The 18,939-nt window shown below is 44.9% G+C and overlaps 1 protein-coding gene across 1 annotated transcript in view; it reads left to right on the top strand.

Moving 5' to 3' along the window:
- Positions 1 to 17,853: 17,853 nt before the first annotated feature.
- Positions 17,854 to 18,939, top strand: part of LEKR1 (leucine, glutamate and lysine rich 1) — a 99,370-nt gene continuing 98,284 nt past the window's right edge. The window contains exon 1 of the mRNA XM_067548018.1: positions 17,854 to 17,896. The gene's annotated coding sequence lies outside the window, so the exon portion shown is untranslated. The remainder of the gene's footprint in view (positions 17,897 to 18,939) is intronic.

Raw genomic sequence — 18,939 nt, 5'->3', positions numbered from 1 at the left:
ATTCAATCAGATCAAAGCAAGTGCTGATTCTTCATTCCTGATTGGGTTTTAGATTAAATCTATTGGTTATAATACTTGAATAGGTAGTTTTTTAATTCTATTTCGTAATTATGAAATGGCTCATAAATTGGGTTTTGAATGAAGCACTGGCTAGGCCCCTGTAGATCAAAGTAGTATTTGGCTCCTTCCCAAACATTTCTCATGTTCTTTTCATGGGGACACAAACAAGAAACTCTCCTATTATAGCCTCTTTCACTATGTACTAAAGCACCCCTCCCTTTGCACACATATGAAGTGTGTCATTCCATACAAGGCATGTGCCAACTGGAGAAGGTGCATTTCCTAACCTATAATAGAAATAAATCCTCCCAATCTGATTTTACCAGAGTTGCTAGTTACAGAAAATTCAGTCAACAAACACTGTCCCTTTTACTGTCCACAAATTGTTTGTGGACTTTGAGTTTGTGAATCTGATGGTTGTTTGAATGTCTCATGTAAACAAATTTCAGCCTATGAATTGCTTTGCTTCACTGTCTGTGAGTCTTCAGGCTGCTCTAGTCCAGTGCAGAGGACTGGTACCGTACAGAGCTTCTCCAATATCAGGGGAGTGCAAAGGTGTAGCTCTTACATGCCAAAATTTGGGCCTTTAATTGCAGAAAGCAGGCTGGAAGGGACTGTGAAGGCCCCTTGTAAGTATAGAGGGTGAGGCCTAAGTTGCTGTTCAGTGACAGGATGATGGTCAGCATATTTGGAGGGGAGTGCTCATCTGTGGATGAGAAGGTCATGATGATAGCGCTGTGCCAAAGAGAAGGAAGAGCATAAAGACTTTGCTGAGGAAGAACCACAATTATGATGCATTATGGTAGCATCTGGAGCCTCCAAAAGATCAGGGCCCCCAACATCACACCTTTCGGGATGAGTCACATAACACATGAACTAGGGGTTACCAAATGCAATTAATAGGCAGCAAGCTTAAAATAAACATAAGGAAGTTCTTCACACAACGTACAGTCGACCTGTGGAACTCGTTGCCAGGGGAGGCTGTGAAGGCTAAAAATATAACTGGGTTCAAAAAATAACTAGATAAGTTCATGGAGGATAGGTCCATCAATGGCTATGAGCCAAGATGGTCAAGGATGCAACCCCGTTCTCTGGGTGCCCATAATCCTCTGATTACTAGAAGCTGGGACAGGAGCAAAGGGGATGGATCACTCAATAAATTGCCTTGTTCTGTTCACTCCCTCTGAAACATCTGGCACTAGCCACTGTCGGAAGACAGGATCCTGGGCTAGATGGACCATTGATCTGACCCAGTATGGCCATTCTTATGTTCTTACCTTTCCTTTTATTTTATTTTTAAAAAAATCCATGCACTATTCTGACATGAATAATGGTACTGAGTGGATCTGGCACTTCTTCACTCTGCCAAATATGTTGTAGTTTTTGTGGGGATACAGCAAAGGTAGTTACAGCTATTTCCCCAAATAAGGATCTCACTAAGTCCCAGCTGTTGAACATATGATCATTACTTGTTTGGACAAAGTAGGCTTTTCCATCTTCTTGGGTACATTCTCCTTTTGATACACCTGGATGAGTCTAATTAGCATTAATGGGAGTTGCACGCATACACCAACAGAGAACAAACCCTTATACTGCAGAACCTTGTTAACTCTCTCAGGCTGCTAGACCAATCCTGGGTTGCCAAATTTTGGGATAAGCAAATAAACACTAGGAAAAAACCATCCTGGATACTGCCACACAAAATCTGCTTTGTTAATTTGTTGTGACAAGGCAGTTATAAGAATGAATTGGTATGTCCATGTAAAACTGACCTCAAAAACGTGTGCCCTGATGTGTAAAGAGAAGAACTGTGGAAGCCTACCAGCAGCTGTTCAAGACCTGTTCCTGTACTGTTGACGTCCATGCGAGCAGGAGTAGGGTCTTAGTAAACATGCGTAGAGTCCATGCAAATGTGATATGCTTATTGACCCAGTTCTCAGCTAGTCCATCCCTGTGCTGAGTGCAGGAACAGAAAGGGGAAGGATAGCTTTAAACCACCTTTGTGCTTTCTGTAGTTTAGGAACAGGGCTGGAGTAGGTCTTCTTGGAGACCTCTATGCTGGCGTGAAAGCCCTCTTCCACAGGGGATGTTTCCCAGTGTCTATTTCTGCCCCCTTACTCCTCAGGCTTTAGTACAACAGAAACGAGGCTTCATAGTTTCCATCTTCATGAAAATTAATTTAGACACATTTGAATGTGGCCCTTGACCAAACCACATACGTGAGAAGAACTATCCACACAGGAAGTGTTGCTGCCACTCTTGAATAAGATCAAAACCATCTCAATGCACACAGTGGCTGTGTTTGGGAAGCTACTTGCATTTTTTAAAGAGGCAAGATTTCATTATGTCAAATAAGTTTGTAACTCAACAAGCAAAATGTCTATCTGTACGAATGATAATTCCGTCCTAATGGAATTTATACCCCTAATTACAGCTCATATTGTCAGTCACGCAGGTAATGTACAACACTGTAGAGGATACACAAATTAAGGAGTATTTATTCACCTCACTCCCCTCACAAAATGCCCATGACATGGAGTGCAACCTGTGTAAAATTAAGGTAGTACCTGACCCTTATAAATTCAGCTCAATTTTCCTTTAAAATAGAAAAAAGTTACTTTAGTGCTGTATTATCAAGAGACTGGAAGAAAGAAATTATCTAATTCAGAATCTTCTGCTTTATTAAGCAGCTCCATTTCCTCCCTTGGAGTCATTGTACAAGGTGTCCCTGCTCTTTTCTCATCTTTTATGAAATATTCTTCAATCTTAAATTTACCATTTGCCCCTTCTGATAAGTTGTCCCCTCCTGTTTTGTAACATCCTTCAGCTAGTGTTTTTTTTAAAAGCTGGATTCTGTAAGCTATGTAGCTCTGATTGAGTCTAATGAAACTTTCATTATTTGCTATGCACTGTATAACACGTAAAGGAAGCGCCAGTCCCTGTTCTAAGGAGCGCACACTCAAAACTTTGTCTATGTGAGGGTTGTACTAATTTAAATAGCTTGACTTAGAAACGAGGTTAGTTACGCTGGTGCAATCACCATATGGAGACCAACACTTATTTTGATTTGGGTTCCTTCTATTGATTTAGCTGATGTCAGTAAGGAATTTAGTTAAATTGCTACAATTTTCTTATATAAACAAAATATAAAGGTCAGAGGTGACCTAAAGTTGGCATGACATGTTGCTAACTCAGTATAAATTGGTGCAAGTGCTATGGGGAAGGAGGAAGGCAAGGCTGCAGCAGGGATATGGCCAACCAGAGAATATAAGAAGATGTAAGATCAAGTGGCACAAAGAAGAGGAGTGGAGGTTTTATTTTGTAGTCTTCTGCTGGGTGCTTTTCCTGTTACATCCCTGTCCATCTATTCCTTCACCATATAAATTACAGCTACTTACTAAGGCAGTGTAAGTTGGCATAATTTACAACACCATTTGTCAATGAATAGGTGAAAAAGAAGAAAAAGAAGTCAATGGGGGAATGTATGTTAAAGCAGACTTCTCCCAAGCACACCTTACACCCTGCTTTGCTGCTGTAAGAGCCAGCCCTTCTGCCCTGTTGGTGTGTAAATTACATCCACACACAACATGCCAACCCAACTGACTTCCTTACGTAACTTACTCTGCCATTTATCACCTCTGAATTTGGCCCTGTGTGTGGAATTTAACTATTTGCTCTTACAACAAATACAACATTTGCTCATTTTGTATCCAGTTTTTCTTTGCTATTTTTAGAAATCTGCATTTTAACACTGTGGCCCAAATAGTTGGGATTACCCATCGCTAACAGTAAATTGACTGTTAATGCCACAGTGCAGAATCTGTCAGAAATCCATCCTTAGTGCTAAAACATGGTGCTGGTGTTTCATAAGTCTTATCGATTTTAATTTCCTTGTGTGTTCATGACACACCAAACCAGCTGCACTGGCATTTTCACACATTATGTAATGGAGCATAACGTGATAGGCTTAGCTAGAAATGATGGGCTCAACTCATCCCTCATTTGTGCTGCTTTGAAGACAAGAGAATTATACCAGGCATGAGGATGACCCAATAAATCAACTCACAGCTGGGACACATTGGTCTGAGAAAAGTCAGGAAAAAGACTGTTTTATGATTAAACAAAAGGTGACAAAAGCAGTAATTCTATAGATATTCTATAGGGATAGATGAATATATCCTTGTGACTAATATTCCTTAGCAACTACAGTGGAATTAACTTTTACTGATCATTCATTTATTACACATCGGGGCAGCTGTAGTCTAGTGCACTGAGATCAGCTGGAAGTCAGGAGACCTGGCTTCTATTCACAAGGTGACCACTGACTTACTAAATATCTTGGCGAGGATACAGTTGCTATAGATGAGGTTCTGAGCTGCCGTAAATTCCAGTATACTGTAGATGGTCCTTTCTTGGAGTAGTGGCTGAAGGGAATGTGATTGCCTTTGTCTCCCATTGCTCTGATCCCCTCTGCTACGCCCCGGTCAAAGCAGAGGGGTCTGAAGAGTGTAATTTAGAGCAGCCCTCACACTGCTTTAAGTGTTTGACACAATGGGAGCTCAGGCAAAGATTGTTCACAAACCACCAAGATACACCATACATTATGACCCTCTCTGGTAAGCAGTTTGAACATGATAAGCAGATCTATTCATGCAAATCACATGCCACTCCTATTCCTCTGAAAACATGTGCAGTGCTCAGACAGCAGCCAGTGAATGGATTATAGAGCTCTAAGTTCTCCACTGGATCCCTGATGAAGTCACAGTGAGTATGCCAGCACCAATGCCTGGGTAAGTCTGTTATTTTGCAGCATGATAACATGTGTACTTGAAAATAAGAAAGTCACAGTGCAAGCAACAAAAAAAATGTTCCAAACTGCAAACATACCAGTATGTACTGTACTCTATTCAGCTCTACCCGAGAGGTCTGGCCTGCCGAGTAACTCGCTAACTCTCCATTGCCAGCAAAGGGGAGGATCAGTGCAGTGCAGTGTACTTCAGAGCTGCAAGCAAAGTGAATGACTTGCACATCTGGACATCTGTTTGCCTCCTCTTCTTATTGGTCCTCAGGCTTCAGGTCATTCGCTTGTCCTCCTGCCTGGTGTGCTCATCATCTTCAACCTCCCCACACTGTTGTTCATTGCTGGAGGGTTTGTTGGCCAGAGGAGTCAAGTTCCTTATAGAGGTGCAGATGATTTGGGAAGCCCCAGAGATACGGTACCAGATTTTCTATTTTTGTATCTTGTTATTTTGGACTGTGGTCCATGCCCAGTCTGGTGAACTTCTCTAATACATTATGGGTCACAAACCAGCAGGTTAGTATTAGAAGGGAGTTCCACCTGAATTGCCTTGTCATTTCAGAACCCAAGCCAGGCCCTCCCATTGACCCTGCCACTGTGGGACAATTCAATTATAGCAGATATTGTAGGAAGCAAATGCAGTGAGTAGCTAAAACAAAACATTCGGCCATCTCTCAGCTGAGGCTACTGATGAGATTTAGGGGTATGCTATATACTTGCCTGGAGCAGGTACTGGGAATCATTTACCACATTTACCAGCCTAAGAGAGGGAACAGAGTCTGAGGAACCCAGGACACAAGATCATACTTCAAATATCTGCACAATCTATTATATCTGACCCCACTGCAGGTGTTGCTGTGAATGCTGTGTGACACCAGTCCCTAGGGTGTCACTGAGGGACAAGTGCAGTAGGTGCTCCAAGCACTGGACTCTTCAGCCTCTAGTCCTTGAGAATCCACTCAGGGCATTCACACACTTTGCGTAAGTGCAGATTCCTTTACTAAAGGGCTGCCAGAAATAAAAGCTGTGAACATCCCAGGCCAATTGCTTTAACCACTACCAAAAAGGAACCCAAAAGTTCCCAACCCAGGGGCAGTCCAGGCCAGATGTATGAAAGTAACCAAGTCCCATTGTCCCCCGCCACACTGTTCTGACTTCACCCATATGTCTTCCTGCTAAGGCTACTTCTGTCCCCTGCCAGCAGCAGGTCCAGCTCTGGTCTGTCTAGCTGTCAGACCCTCCCGTTCCACCTCCAAGGCTGTCTGCTCTCCAGCCTTCTCTCCACAAGTAGCTCCCGGGCTACTGTCTCTGACCAGCCGTTCCTGCTCTAATCCAGTCCTCTTTCCTGAGCCTGGATTTATTTTCCATTCCTGTACTCTGCTGGCTGAGTGTAGAACTGGGGGTTAACCTGGCACCCAGGTATGAGTCGGCAGAATCATGACAGTACAGTGTGTCTCTCTACTGTAGGTACATCTCACAATCTTTAATGTATTCACCCTCACAATACCCCTGTGGGGTAGGGCAGAACTATTATCCTCCTTTTATAGATGGGGAACTGAGGCATAGAGTAACTTGCCCAGAGTCACACAGGATATTTGTGGTGGAGCAGGGATTTAACCTGGATCTCCCATGGTCTCAGTTAGTGCTCTAACAACTGGACCGTCCTTTTTCTGCTGTGAGTAGTGTATGTGGGTGGAGCTTGTTTTGTGGGGAGAGTTTGGAAGAGTACTACTTTTTTATTTGTCTGTTTTCATTTTTAACACTGTCCAACCTGCTAATCACAGGTGATTAATCTGAATCTCAGGTGCCAGGCATTCTCAGCACAGGCCCCTTAGCTGTAAAACTCACTGCCACCAGAAATCAGGCTGACAGAAGCCTGCAGCCTGTGGTGCCTGATGTAAGATGGATCTCCTTTGACTTGCCATCTAACAAACAAAAGTGCTATAAAATGGGTATGGCAAGAATGCTCTGGCAAATAAACACCTAAACTCAATTTGCAAATATAGATTGGCTATAAATTCCTTGGGGCAGGGGCTGTCATTTATTGTGTGTTTTGCAGAGTACCAAGCACAATGGGTCATAGTCCTGGTTGGGGCCTCAGGGCATCACTGCAATATTAATATTTAGTAATAATAAAATGCTTTTAATTGTTGGGTGGAGAATATATTTTTTCTCAAACAGGAAATGTTGGTATTTTAGATCTGTGACTGTGCCTAGATACTATAATGAAAGGTGCATGCTACAGAGGGCAGACAGTAATGTGATAGCTTCATTGCTCTGCAGGTATTAATTACAACTAACCAAAAGAAAAAACTCTATAGAGCTATAAAAATGTAGGGTCTTGAGTCATAGCTGGGCCCCAGAAACTAGATTTCTGCTATTTAAAACCTCTATCCATGTGACAGGCAAGTCATGCTTGAGTAATAGGGGATAAAGGAAGAACCCACAATGGAAAAGTGGAGGAATGGGGAGCATAAAGACAGTGAGACAAATTCTGTCCTGACTGACGCCCTCTGAGTACCTGCACCTTAAGTCACTCACCCTATGTCATCTCTCCATCCTGTATACCTGTATGATGTGTACTGTGAGAATCACCTCCCAGCTTGCTAGACTTGATTGTGCCTGAAGTCACTGGAGAAGCATTGTTTAACTGAGAGGAACATGGGCTCCCTTTATGACTACATATTGACAGACGAATGTTGCTTTAATTTCAGAATGTTTTGCTCTTATGGGAAATGTTTTACTCACGAGTGGACCCACTGACAGCAAGTGAATAGGGAAAGCAGGCTTACCCCTATATAGCACTTTACATTTGCAAAGTGCTGCACAAACGTGACATGCTTCCTCCACTAGACCATGCTGCCTCATTAAAACTTTGATTCTAAAGGATCAAACAAAGTAAAGTATCTAGATGGACCTCCTGATTTTCCCTGGAAACCAGTTGTAGGCAGCTAATAAATCTAGACAGTTAACATTTCAGAAACCTCACCCACAAATGAAGCTGCGTAGAAGTCAGGCATCAGAAATAATGACGCCATTGTCTATACTGTATGTATCTTACACTCTAAAAACAATGGTGGGGGAATTCACTGCTCATGAAAATGAGGGCCCCAAAATATGGGCTAGAGCTAGGCATAGTGAAGGCAGGTACTGTAAAAACTTCTTGACACACAGCTTTGCCAATGCACTTCAGCCTCAGCCAGTGCACCTGAACACCCTGCTGTGCTTGGTCTCTCGCTGCCAATTGTGCCAAATTGTTTGTTTGGTAGATTTTTTAAATGAATAGCAAATACTCCCAGCGACTATTATGCAAGCAATTTATAGTGCTAAAATTTGCTTTTGCAAACCATTAGGACAATTACAAATAACAAATGTGCAGAAATCATGCCCTGATAACAAATAAATAATTCACAAACAGTAATGACAGCTAAATTAATAAAATAAATTGTTCATGGTGCATAGATCACCTGACTCTACTTTTGTGCTTTGGGAGACCTGAAGTGACAAACTCTTCAAGGTGGATGTTTTTCTTTTTCCTTGGGTTACCAGTCAAAGCTCATCAACCTGCTTCATTCTTTTTCACATGCATCACTTAATGGTCTGCTTCTCCCTTTCGTTGCCAGACTAACTGATATCTGAATGGAAATACATTTAAGGTTACATTATACAGTCACAGGCCCTGAAGATCTCACACTGATTTTATTCTGTTTTAACTCCATTAACTTCAGTAGAGTTAAACCCTGGTTTATACTGATGTAAGCGTGAATAAGCTTAGGTCAAGAGTTTTCTTTTTTCATATGGTGTTCAATATACCTAAATTGGCTGTCATGCCATATATCTATTTCTATTACATACATCTGTTATGTTCTGAAATTGTAATTACATTTCCCCTTTAATGAACTACATGCAAGTTATTAATCTTTATTTGTTGCTAATATCATTCTAATCATATTAATGCATGAATAAATTGCACAATAGGCCCTCGCCTGCTTCCATTTGAAGACAATGAGAGATTTACCAATGAGTTTAATGGGAGCCCGAACAGATTCTAAATTACAGTTCTTCTTATACAATACTGTCAACCTAGCTTCTCTGTAAGGCACAAGCTCATGATTAAGTTTCGTCAACTCCAAATGTTGACATAATTAAAATATGCTCTGTGCTGTTCTACTGTAAGGTTGTCACCTATTTACAATGGTCCTGTGGGACAAATCAGGTCACTTATCACAACTATGCCATGTTTACATTTTCATATCATGATGTGTTGATGCATCACATTGTATTGACAAGTCATGATGTAACAACAAGGAGGAAGAGGAAAGGTTAAAATAACCTCAGACAAAGTAATTAGTACCACTGTTATTAGAGGTGGTTGATTGGATCATCCAGAGCAGCAGAAGATGGGTGGAAGTCCAGAATAGTAGTCATCATAATACAATTTTAGGAGGGTCTGCAAGCCTTGACTTAGGTGACTAATCCCACTGATGACTGTGTAGGTTGGGACCTTATTTTGATATATAATCTTTCATGAAAACTGGATCTTGGAATGCTTTATGGAAATAAATAATACAAGGGAGTGGGCACTATATGTTATAAGTACACTCCACTGAAGCTGCTCTCATTCATGTGTATAGTTATGACTTCCTGGTCAAATCCAAGGGTTTCTTTCCCCTTACCTGCCAATCTGTCTGATGCATTCAGTACTGTCAATGACTCCATTCTCTTTAGCACTCCCTCCTTCCTGACATTTTAGTGTCTTTCTTGCCTGTGGTTCCTTTTCCTATCTAATCAGTTCTATATAGGTTCTTATATCACCTTCCTTACTGTAGTATCTGAGTGCCTTCCCGTAGCACATTAAGCTTAAGATTGAGCATCTATCATGTGTAGTTCATTCAGTGTTTTGTTGTGGAGGGGGTTTTGTTGTTCTTGGGGGGGATTTTTGTGTTAGTTTTTAAAATACATGCTACAATGTGGTTAACTTAGAGAAGGCAGGTCACCTTGCACTTGGAGAGAAGGAAGTACGGTTTGTGTTGCTTCTTGTGGGAGTCTTGTCCTGGCCTTTGAAGCTCCCTCTCTTTGCAGAGGAGCTTTATGTTTATGGCAGAAAGTTCCATTAGTTTGAGGAACAAACATGTTGACCACAGTCCTCATCCTGAAGTTTTGGGTGCTCCAGATACGTTGGGCGCAGGCCATTGAGAACCCTGAAGATAAGGATGGAGACTTTGAACTCTCCTCCACCAGTGTTCCTGGGGCTTGGTCTGTGACCCCTACCCCATCTTCCTCTTCCTTTACACTGAACCCCTGGGTGACTATTTCTGCTTGTATAACTTTAATTCCCACTTCTGTGCTGATGACTGCTACAACAGCCTCTGTACTCTGACCTGTCCTCACTGGAATCTTACATCTATGAACAGATTTCTGACATCTGTCCCTAGATATCCTGCTGCCAACTCAAATGCAATGTGAACTAATTTCACTTCAAATCTTCCCTTCCTTTTCCATCATGGTCACTAAATCTACTCTCCTCCCTGTCTCCCAAGCATGCATACTTGATATCATCCTTGATACTTCTCTCTCCTCTCCTGACAGCAAGCCATTGCCTAATCCTGCTGATTCCTTTTCTATAATATCATCTGCATCTCTATTGCCTTGTCTTTGATTTGGTAATGTCCCACCTAGAGTACTGCAACCTCCTCCCTTTTAACCTATTTCAGTATTGCTTTGCATTCACTAAAGTCTGTCAAAGCTGCTGCCAAAATCATCTTAGCTCTTTTCACTCTGCCCATATTTCCCTTGCATCACACTGCCCTCTGCATCAAATGGAAACTCCCTGTCTTTGCATTCAGGGCTGTGTGCTCAGCTCTGCCCTTGCCTACAACTCTTTCATCTCCTACCAGTCTACTCCCTGACTACTTTATGCTCTGGCAGCTCCACTAGCTTTCATACCCTTGCTGAATTCTGCTCCTGCAAGTGTTTCTGCGCTCTCTCGTACACTACTCTTTTGTCTGGAATGACCTTACCGGCCCTGTTTCCCCATCCAACCCTCACTTTCAATTCCCTCCTCAAAACATCCTTCCTAGGGAGGTTGCTTCCCACTTCTGAACACATCATTGTTGCAAAAATGGAAAAAAATCCAATCAAATGAACAAAAAAACTGAAAAAAAAGGAAATAACCTGCGGTGTGTATATAGCACCAGGAATAACCTCATTCCTGACCTTTCCACGCTGTGAAAACCTTCTCCTTTTTTTGACCCCTCCTACTTTGTCTTGCATCATCTCACCATTTTTATGGCGACCAGCCTGTAGTGCTGGGTCTTAGCCAACACACAGTCTTAGTTTGTATTTCTCTGCAGAACACCATGCATATATATGGGGTTGTGGAACTAAATACTAGCTTTATCTCTCCATTCCCCTAGCTGAGCATTTGAAATCATGAGAAATTTCCCAGCAGAATTGATTTAGGATAACAGGGCAAGATTGCTTCTGTAGGTATACTATTTACTGGGTTAAAAAACAAAAACAAACAGAACAGCCCTAAAAGCACAAAGCCTTCTATAGATAAAACAACAGGCTTTTTACCAGAAAAGATCAAGTACCTGTTATTACAATTTTCGTATCAAGCAAGCAGACACAGCCACTTATGCTGAGAAAAATAGCTTCCACCGCGCACAGAGGGCTCTGAGTACATTCCTGCGCCTGTGTTCTGCTTGGTGCGCTGTGGATGCACGATGTAAATGACCCTGCCTTGTGATGTCGAAGTGCTGTGGCAAGTTTCACACGTAGGTTGGGGCTGGTGCCTCCAGGGAGACCGTGGAAGAAGCAGGCTATGGCGGCTGCGTACCTTGCACTCATTTTCTCGCCTGTTCGTTCGGCCTTGAAACCGCTCCTGCCCTGCCTTGCCACTTGACTTCACATCGTAAATGGGGATTCCGCCGCACGAAACTCGGCCCCTTGAAAGTGATGCTAAGTCTAAGGGGGTCGGCATATGTCTACATGAATGCTGCTCCCTTGCGCACACGGTGGGGCATTAACAGCAGGGTCGTTTCTCGTGGGAAGAGAAAGCCCCGGTGGAGCAGGGGGCTGGGGTAGGTTTATTCTTGTCAGTACCATATGAGCGTTTCCAGGAACATGCAGGCTGTGAAGCTGGTGGGTGCGGCGTCAGCTGTTTCTGGGCTGATTTCTGCTCCAATATAATTGGATGCTACATTTAGAAAATACCACGGGTCCATTTCAGAGCAAAAAGCGATGGCGGCCGCTGTTAATCATGCTGTGTTTACGTGCCTCTCCCCTACCCCGCCGCACCCCACCCCGCCTCACCTCCGCTTCTCTGCCTCTCTCACGTCGCCTGCGCCAGTGGGTTCAATACTGAGCACTCCATTTCCAGAAGTGTGACTGCTTTACGGCAAGCTGAATCACCGGCCCCTGTGCGAGAGCCGCGTGTGTGTGTGTGGTGTAATTGACAGGATCGCCTCCTCTCACACAGCCCCAGACTCAACTGAGCAGGGAGGAGGGGGGAAGGCGAGCCCTGCCCTGCCCTTTCCCTGCAGCTCCCGGCTGCTGCGTGACTGCTCCATTTCACAATAACACTGTGGTTATTTAAACTGATGTCAGCGCTGATCTGCACGACACCCTCACCCTGAAATTTACACAGCAGTAGCGTGACAGCAGCCCAGCGAGCGGTCCCCAGCCCTCCACCGCCTCAGCGCCTGCAGGCCCCCTCCATGCAAATCGCTCTGCCGGTCTCACGCAGGCGGAACATATGTTTAAAAGGCAAAGCAAACGCTGGCGCTCTACGTGTTTTACACTGATCAAAGGAGCGGCCGGGCGGGCTCTCCCTTCAATGCGACGCGCCATTAAATACCTCCAGAGTCCTAAAAACGTGGTTCCAAGCGCTCTGCACGCAGCGCAACCCCTCCCCCGCACACCATGCAAGGTGAGCCGGGTCCTGTGGGGTGATGTAGGCAGGCAGTGTTACTGAGGGGTGAACGGACTCGACATTAAGCTGCCTGCCACCCCGCTTCCCCGCCCCCACCCCCGAATGGGTGGGGGGTTAAGGTCATTTCGCACCACATTTTTTTTGGGGGGGGGGGGGGGACCGGAGGTGTTCACGTATAGCGTGCAGAAAGGCCTGAGAAATCCAGGACTTTCGATCAGGGTTAAAATAACTCGTTAGCTCTTGATTTTGACCTTTGAACATATGCTCCTCCTGCGTGAGACCGCATGATTAGTTAGTTAATGTTTGTAAAGCGCTTTGAACTTGCAAGGCACTAACCAGCATTACATGGTGATGAATTATTAAATGGGTCTGCGGGGGACCGGGGGTGGGGGTAAGAAGGGAGCTGTGGAGAGATGGGCTAGACCGATTTCATCACAGGCACAGAAACACACGCAGAGAGCCCATACGCCGTTTTAATATTTCTGCCTAATCCCCATAGAGATTTTTTTTTAGACTTCTAATGGAAATCAGTGTGTGTGGGTGTGTATACAGATATAGCAGATACACGCTTCATGAAGCCTGCATGCTGCGACATCTATATTTGGCTGTCTCGACTACAGCCAGCCAGCATAATTGCCTAATTTCTAGCTATGGGGTTTTCAGATAAAGTGAGTCAGTGACGTTCCCACCCTCCCATGTAAATAGGTTAATAAGAGGGTGGAAGCTTCTTTGGTGTCCTTATGTCGAAAAGCTGTTCTAGTTATTAGCTGCCTCTGTTGCATGTCTGGCTTGATCGCGAAAATAGGAGGCTCCCCCTCCCCTGGAGATGAAAGGGGCTTGGGTATGTTGCTTTGCTTTTTCCAAACTCAGGATTAGCGAGTCAGCCCAGCTTTAAGGTCTGCACGCAAAGCTCCCAGCAGCGCCTCTAGAAACTAGTTAGTCACATATGGATACACGCGAAGTGGAACGAGGAAGCAGAGATCAGAGTCGGCCTGGGAGGGGACGGCCTGTTCTGACAGGGAGCCGGGCAGCTGGTGCCCAGGACCTGGCCATCGTCCTGCGCTGCCTAGGGTGCCTGTGGTACCTACGGACCTGCCCTTTGACATCCGTGCCTAGGAGTTGAGCACTGCCCTGGGCTGGTACCATGGTGCCCAGAGGTACGCACTGCCCCGGGAGCTGGATGCGCTGGGAGCTGGACCGAACTGCCCTTCCCTGCCAGCGGGGTCATGCCCTGCAGGAGGAGCTGAGAGGTTTCCGTCTGGGCGGCGCTTTCCGGGCAGCAGCCCAGCTCCGTGCAGTGCCATGTGGGCTGCCTGGCACGCATGAGCAGTGCTGCCGCGGTTGCTGGGCTCCTCCGGGATTGCGTGATGTGCAGGGATCAGCGCGCTGCTGTGAGCACACGCACTTCGTGCTCCTGCCCCAGTGACCCCGGCGCTCTCTCCCTGCTGCCAGGCTGACGAGCAGGTGCTCTGGGGAGGGAAGAGCAGTTAATCTCGAAACGTTTAGCTTCTGCTTTCCAAGTCCGGACAGGAGAGTCACGCGATTGCTGGGACAGGCAGTGAGTTCACTGGGGAGGAGGAACACGCAGTCTCCTCTTGTTATCAGGCGAGGGTAACAGCTGGGAAAGAAACTCGCTTACAGCAAACCTAGTGGGAGTTCTGCATGAGGCTGCTCTCCAGCTCCCCCCTCTCCCCCCGTCACTCCCAAACCGCTCACTGAAATGTCCCCAGACCCGAGCTCGGGGAGGGAGCCTCTCTCACTTAGAGATCAGGCTAGGGATCAAGTCTCTCCAGTGGGTGAAAGAGGATGTTGTTCTGGATGTGCGTGTGTTCGTTCCACTGACAGATTTTAAATCGTACTCAGTCTTTTCAAAGTAAAAGAATCCCTCCCTCATTCAAACTGTCACCGTTTGACCGCCCTGCTTTGGAGTAACCACATGTAAACATGCATCCCTTCCACTGCATACCCTAAAGAGAGAGGGAAGTTGTTTTGTTAAAAGTTCAAATCAGATCTCAACAATAAAAGAAAGAAAATTCAGTTACAGCTGCCTTCATTCACTCTGAGCTAACAAACTGCCGAAGTACACACTGTGCACATCACAAAATGTCCCCAACTAGGACAGACCCTAGTTGTCAGCAAAACAATTACCGTTTCCCACTCTTAATGCAATCCCTTTCAAAGGAGCCAGAAATTGTGTCTCTATTTCTCCCTATATATTCTCATCAATGCTGGCATGTATCTATAGCGAGGCAGGGTCTGAATAAACTTTATGTCACACTGGCTGGATCCTGAGAGGGGCCAAGTGCCTACAGCTTCCAATAGGGTGGATCCTGCTTCCAATCAAGTTGATGGCAGAAATGTCTATGGACTTCAATGTACGCAGGATCAGGTCCATAGACTTCCATGGGTGTTGCAGGTACTCAACATCTATTTGGCCAGATATATAGTGTTAAGGGCTGAAGTACAGCCACGCAGAAACTCGTAACTCTACATTTCCTGGTTTATCTCATTTTAATTCCCGCTCATTATTTTAATGTAATATTTTGAAATTTTAAGAAATTCTCCAAAACAAACAAGGGTACAGTGTTCATATTTGTAAAAGAAATACCTCAACATTATTTTGTGTGACCCCTGATTAAATGTTCACACATTGCAGTGCTCAGCTGCAGCATACTGATAATGCTGCATGCTGAACTTTGCACAACAATGTCTTTCCTTAAGGTTTGGCCCATGTTAGAAACTGAAGTCACCAGTTGATGAGGTTGCTCAGTACCAGATGGGTTAGGGGTCCATCTTCAGTTAGTCTAACCCTTAGTGCAGTTGTTTTATGCATATAGTTTTATGCTAGCTATAACCTCTCTCTTTCATACAGAAATAAGTTAGAATTAACAAGTAGTGTATAGGCCACCCACAAATGAAATCAATTTGCTCAACATTGTGCTAGGATTGTCTTATTTTTCATTACAGGACACTTGCTGCTAGCCTTTTTCCAGGCCAGAATTCCAGCAGGTGTTTCATCACATATCATGTCATCACTAAATAATCAGACCCTCTGCTAAGACAAGTTGTCTCATTTGTTAACTATTATAGTTTAAAAATGAAAGGACAAGTATTTTAAGTGTATATTACTTAGAAAATGAACACCTTTAAAGATGCAGAGTCATGAAGCCAGGAGGACGTTCTGTGGTCAAAGCCTCATCCGCAGTACTGAAGGGCTATACGGGTTCACAAGAGCACAGAACCTAGACAAAAGGTCTGATTGACCACAGTTATTAAAAAAAAAAAAACAACTTCACCAGTGCGTGAACTAGACCTGTGGTTTGTTGTGGCAAGGCTTACAAGACACAATAAAATAAGCCTAGATTCCTGGCCTTGGTGTAGATTTGGGAGGCTGATGAAATAACACTGATGAAAAGGAATGAATGCACGATATGAAATTAATTCAATGGAAAGAGACAAAATAAAAACTCCTACTTTGATTCTCACATCTTTCATTAATTTATTTACTTTTTGCTGCTCTTCTGTAAACTCAAACAGATTTCACTCAGGGCTGGAGAAACAGACAGTTCATAGGATGAACAGATGTCCTACTTTACAGGGATTAACCCAGGCTTCAGAATCAATTCTAGGGTTAGAGACAGGTCAAGTGAAATCCGGATTTTCTGTTTTCAATAAAACTGGGTACCTGGGTCAGCAGTTACCCTCTCCCTGTCCACACCACACCACCCTAGTGGGCCAGAATTCTGTGCTTTTCCAACAGTTGACTATTAATGTTAAATTGAGCTCATGATCATAGTATGGATTAAGGAGTGGAACGCCACAATCTATCATGTAGCAGTATGGAAAATTCTAAAGTAGCAGATGCTGGAAATGGCATAGGTGGGCCCCAAATGCATGGTAGCAACAGCAAAATACAAGTTTTAGATTCAGTTATAATGCTGTAGCTCAGGCTCTCTGCAAATCTCTGTAGAAGAATAGGGATCGTGGTAGTTGTAGTGCATTATTAGAGGGACCTTTTAGAAGAAGTGATAAAGCAAGATCTTGTCTGCCCTTTGTTTGTGCCTGTCCAGGTGGAAGTTAAAGATAGTACTTTTGGAATAGCAAGGGTTAATTCTGCTGTGCTAGTTAACATTTTCTCACTCAGAAAAACAACAGGTTGACAATTCATACATCAACCATAGACATAGACAATGCTGGTTGTGTTTAGCCACTGATATCATTGCTGTTCTCTTATTTATTATTAAAAGCACCATACAAAACCAAATTTTGTTTAATACATAGAAACACACAAATTAAAATACATTAGCTGTTGCACATTTGTTTTGATGGAAGTACAGGCTCTCTGGACTATGCCCCAATCAGTCTGCAGACTGTGCAGTCTCACTGGAAAATTATTTCATAACTTAAAATGATATATAATTTGCCTCTGTAAACACAGCCAGCACCTGCATATACACACAGTTGCATCTGCTCTTGCCCCCTCCTCTTCCTTGGTGCCATCACCTTCGTTAGGGATGAAAAAATACATAAAATGTGTTCTTGATTGAATCAGCAAAGGAGTTAAAATCCGAGCGAAGACAACATGGAGGTTTGTAATTTGCACGAGTTAGCGGGTTGAGTTAAAGCCTGAGGGATCCTAGTCTTAGGGTGAGCAGAGAGCAAGTGTGAAAAATCAGGACAAGAGCTGAAGGGCAATAGGCACCTATGTGAGCCAAAGCCCCGAATATCGGGGCTGTCCCTATAAACCCGGGACATCCGGTCGCCCTACCTAGTCTTGACGTGCTAGGTTCTGTGAATACCGCCACTCCCTACCCCCCTGCTTCCCTACTACACACTGCTACAGCTACTGCCCCACGCCCTCTCGTCCCCGCCGACCGTTCGCCTCCCAGCCCCAGAGTTCACCACTTGTCACTTCCCCTTCTCCTATCCCTAATCCCCTCCCCCTCCCCCATAGTCACGCCTCTCCCGGCTCATTGCCCAGTCACGTGACCCTAGCTTCCGCCTCTCTTACGTCAACTGACGCATCGCTACGTCGCGCGGTTGCCGTGGTTACCGGAGAAGCCGTTGGAGTCCCCGGCATGGCAGCGCGAGGTGACGCCGAGGTAAGAAAATGGCTGACCCCCGCCCCCAACAGGTCCCCGGGTTTCTCTCAGCGGTCGCTCCATTTTCCCTCGGGCCACCTATCCCCGGAGCCCGCAGGCCCAGCTCGGCCCCCGTTCGGTGTAAGGGGCAGCGCCTTGCGGTTGGAGCCTTTTGATATCATTAAACGCCGTGAGAGGGAGGGATCTGCTGTGCACTTCTGGGGGATTGGATTAGACCCTGCTGGCGAGACCCAACGCAGCTTCTTCTTGCCATGCCGCCCCGCGGGAGTCTTTGGGCCCGGAGGATCCCGCACAGTGCTAGGCGCTGTACAAAATAGCGCAGGAAGATGGCCCCTCCCCAAGGTGCTCACAGCTCGAGACAAGACGAAGGCAGTGGGGGCGTTAGAAGGAAGCCTCGCATAGCCTCAGTACCCAGCCTAGGCAGCCTTCTTAGTTCACCGGTGGTCTTATGTCATTGAGCTTCTTTGTAGGCATCATGAACCAAGAGAGTTGTCAACAGGGAGCCAGCTCGTGCTGTTGCCTGCACTGTTCCACTGGGCTAAATTCTAGCATGTTTCCACCCACTGCAGTCAATGGCCAAATTCTGCTCTAGCTCTCCCCAACGATGCCCAACTGAGCGCTCACTCTTTGCTCATCTACGCCAGCTCTAGCAAGGCAGTGTAACGAGATTGGGCACTCATACTTATGCGGAAGTGGCTGGGCCAGATTGTCCTCACCTTCATGCCTATGTCACCCTACTGACACCACTGGGCTGAGTCTTGCTTATGCCCATGCCACTGCCCTGAAGTTAATGGACCAAATTCTTCTCTCAGTTGAGACTGTGTAGCAGCAGAGGGGACAGCAGCATTGTGCTGGTGTCTGTGAGAGCATAGTGGTGGAATTGGACCTGCTATATTTAAATGATGTCAGTGTTCCTATAGATGGATAGTTTCCAATTTCATTTGAAACTTACATTTTTAATTTCATAGGTAAAAACAGAACAGAGTACCAGTGGAATAATTCTCATTTGTGTTAGATCTTTTAAGATGTAGGAGGACAGGAGA

This window comes from Emydura macquarii, unplaced genomic scaffold, assembly GCF_026122565.2.
Source record: "Emydura macquarii macquarii isolate MOO-44397 ecotype Brisbane River unplaced genomic scaffold, CSIRO-AGI_Emac_v2 contig_18, whole genome shotgun sequence".
Lineage (NCBI taxonomy): Eukaryota > Metazoa > Chordata > Testudines > Chelidae > Emydura > Emydura macquarii.
Note: the sequence above shows the minus strand (reverse complement) of the source record. Positions and strands in the feature narration are given on the sequence as shown.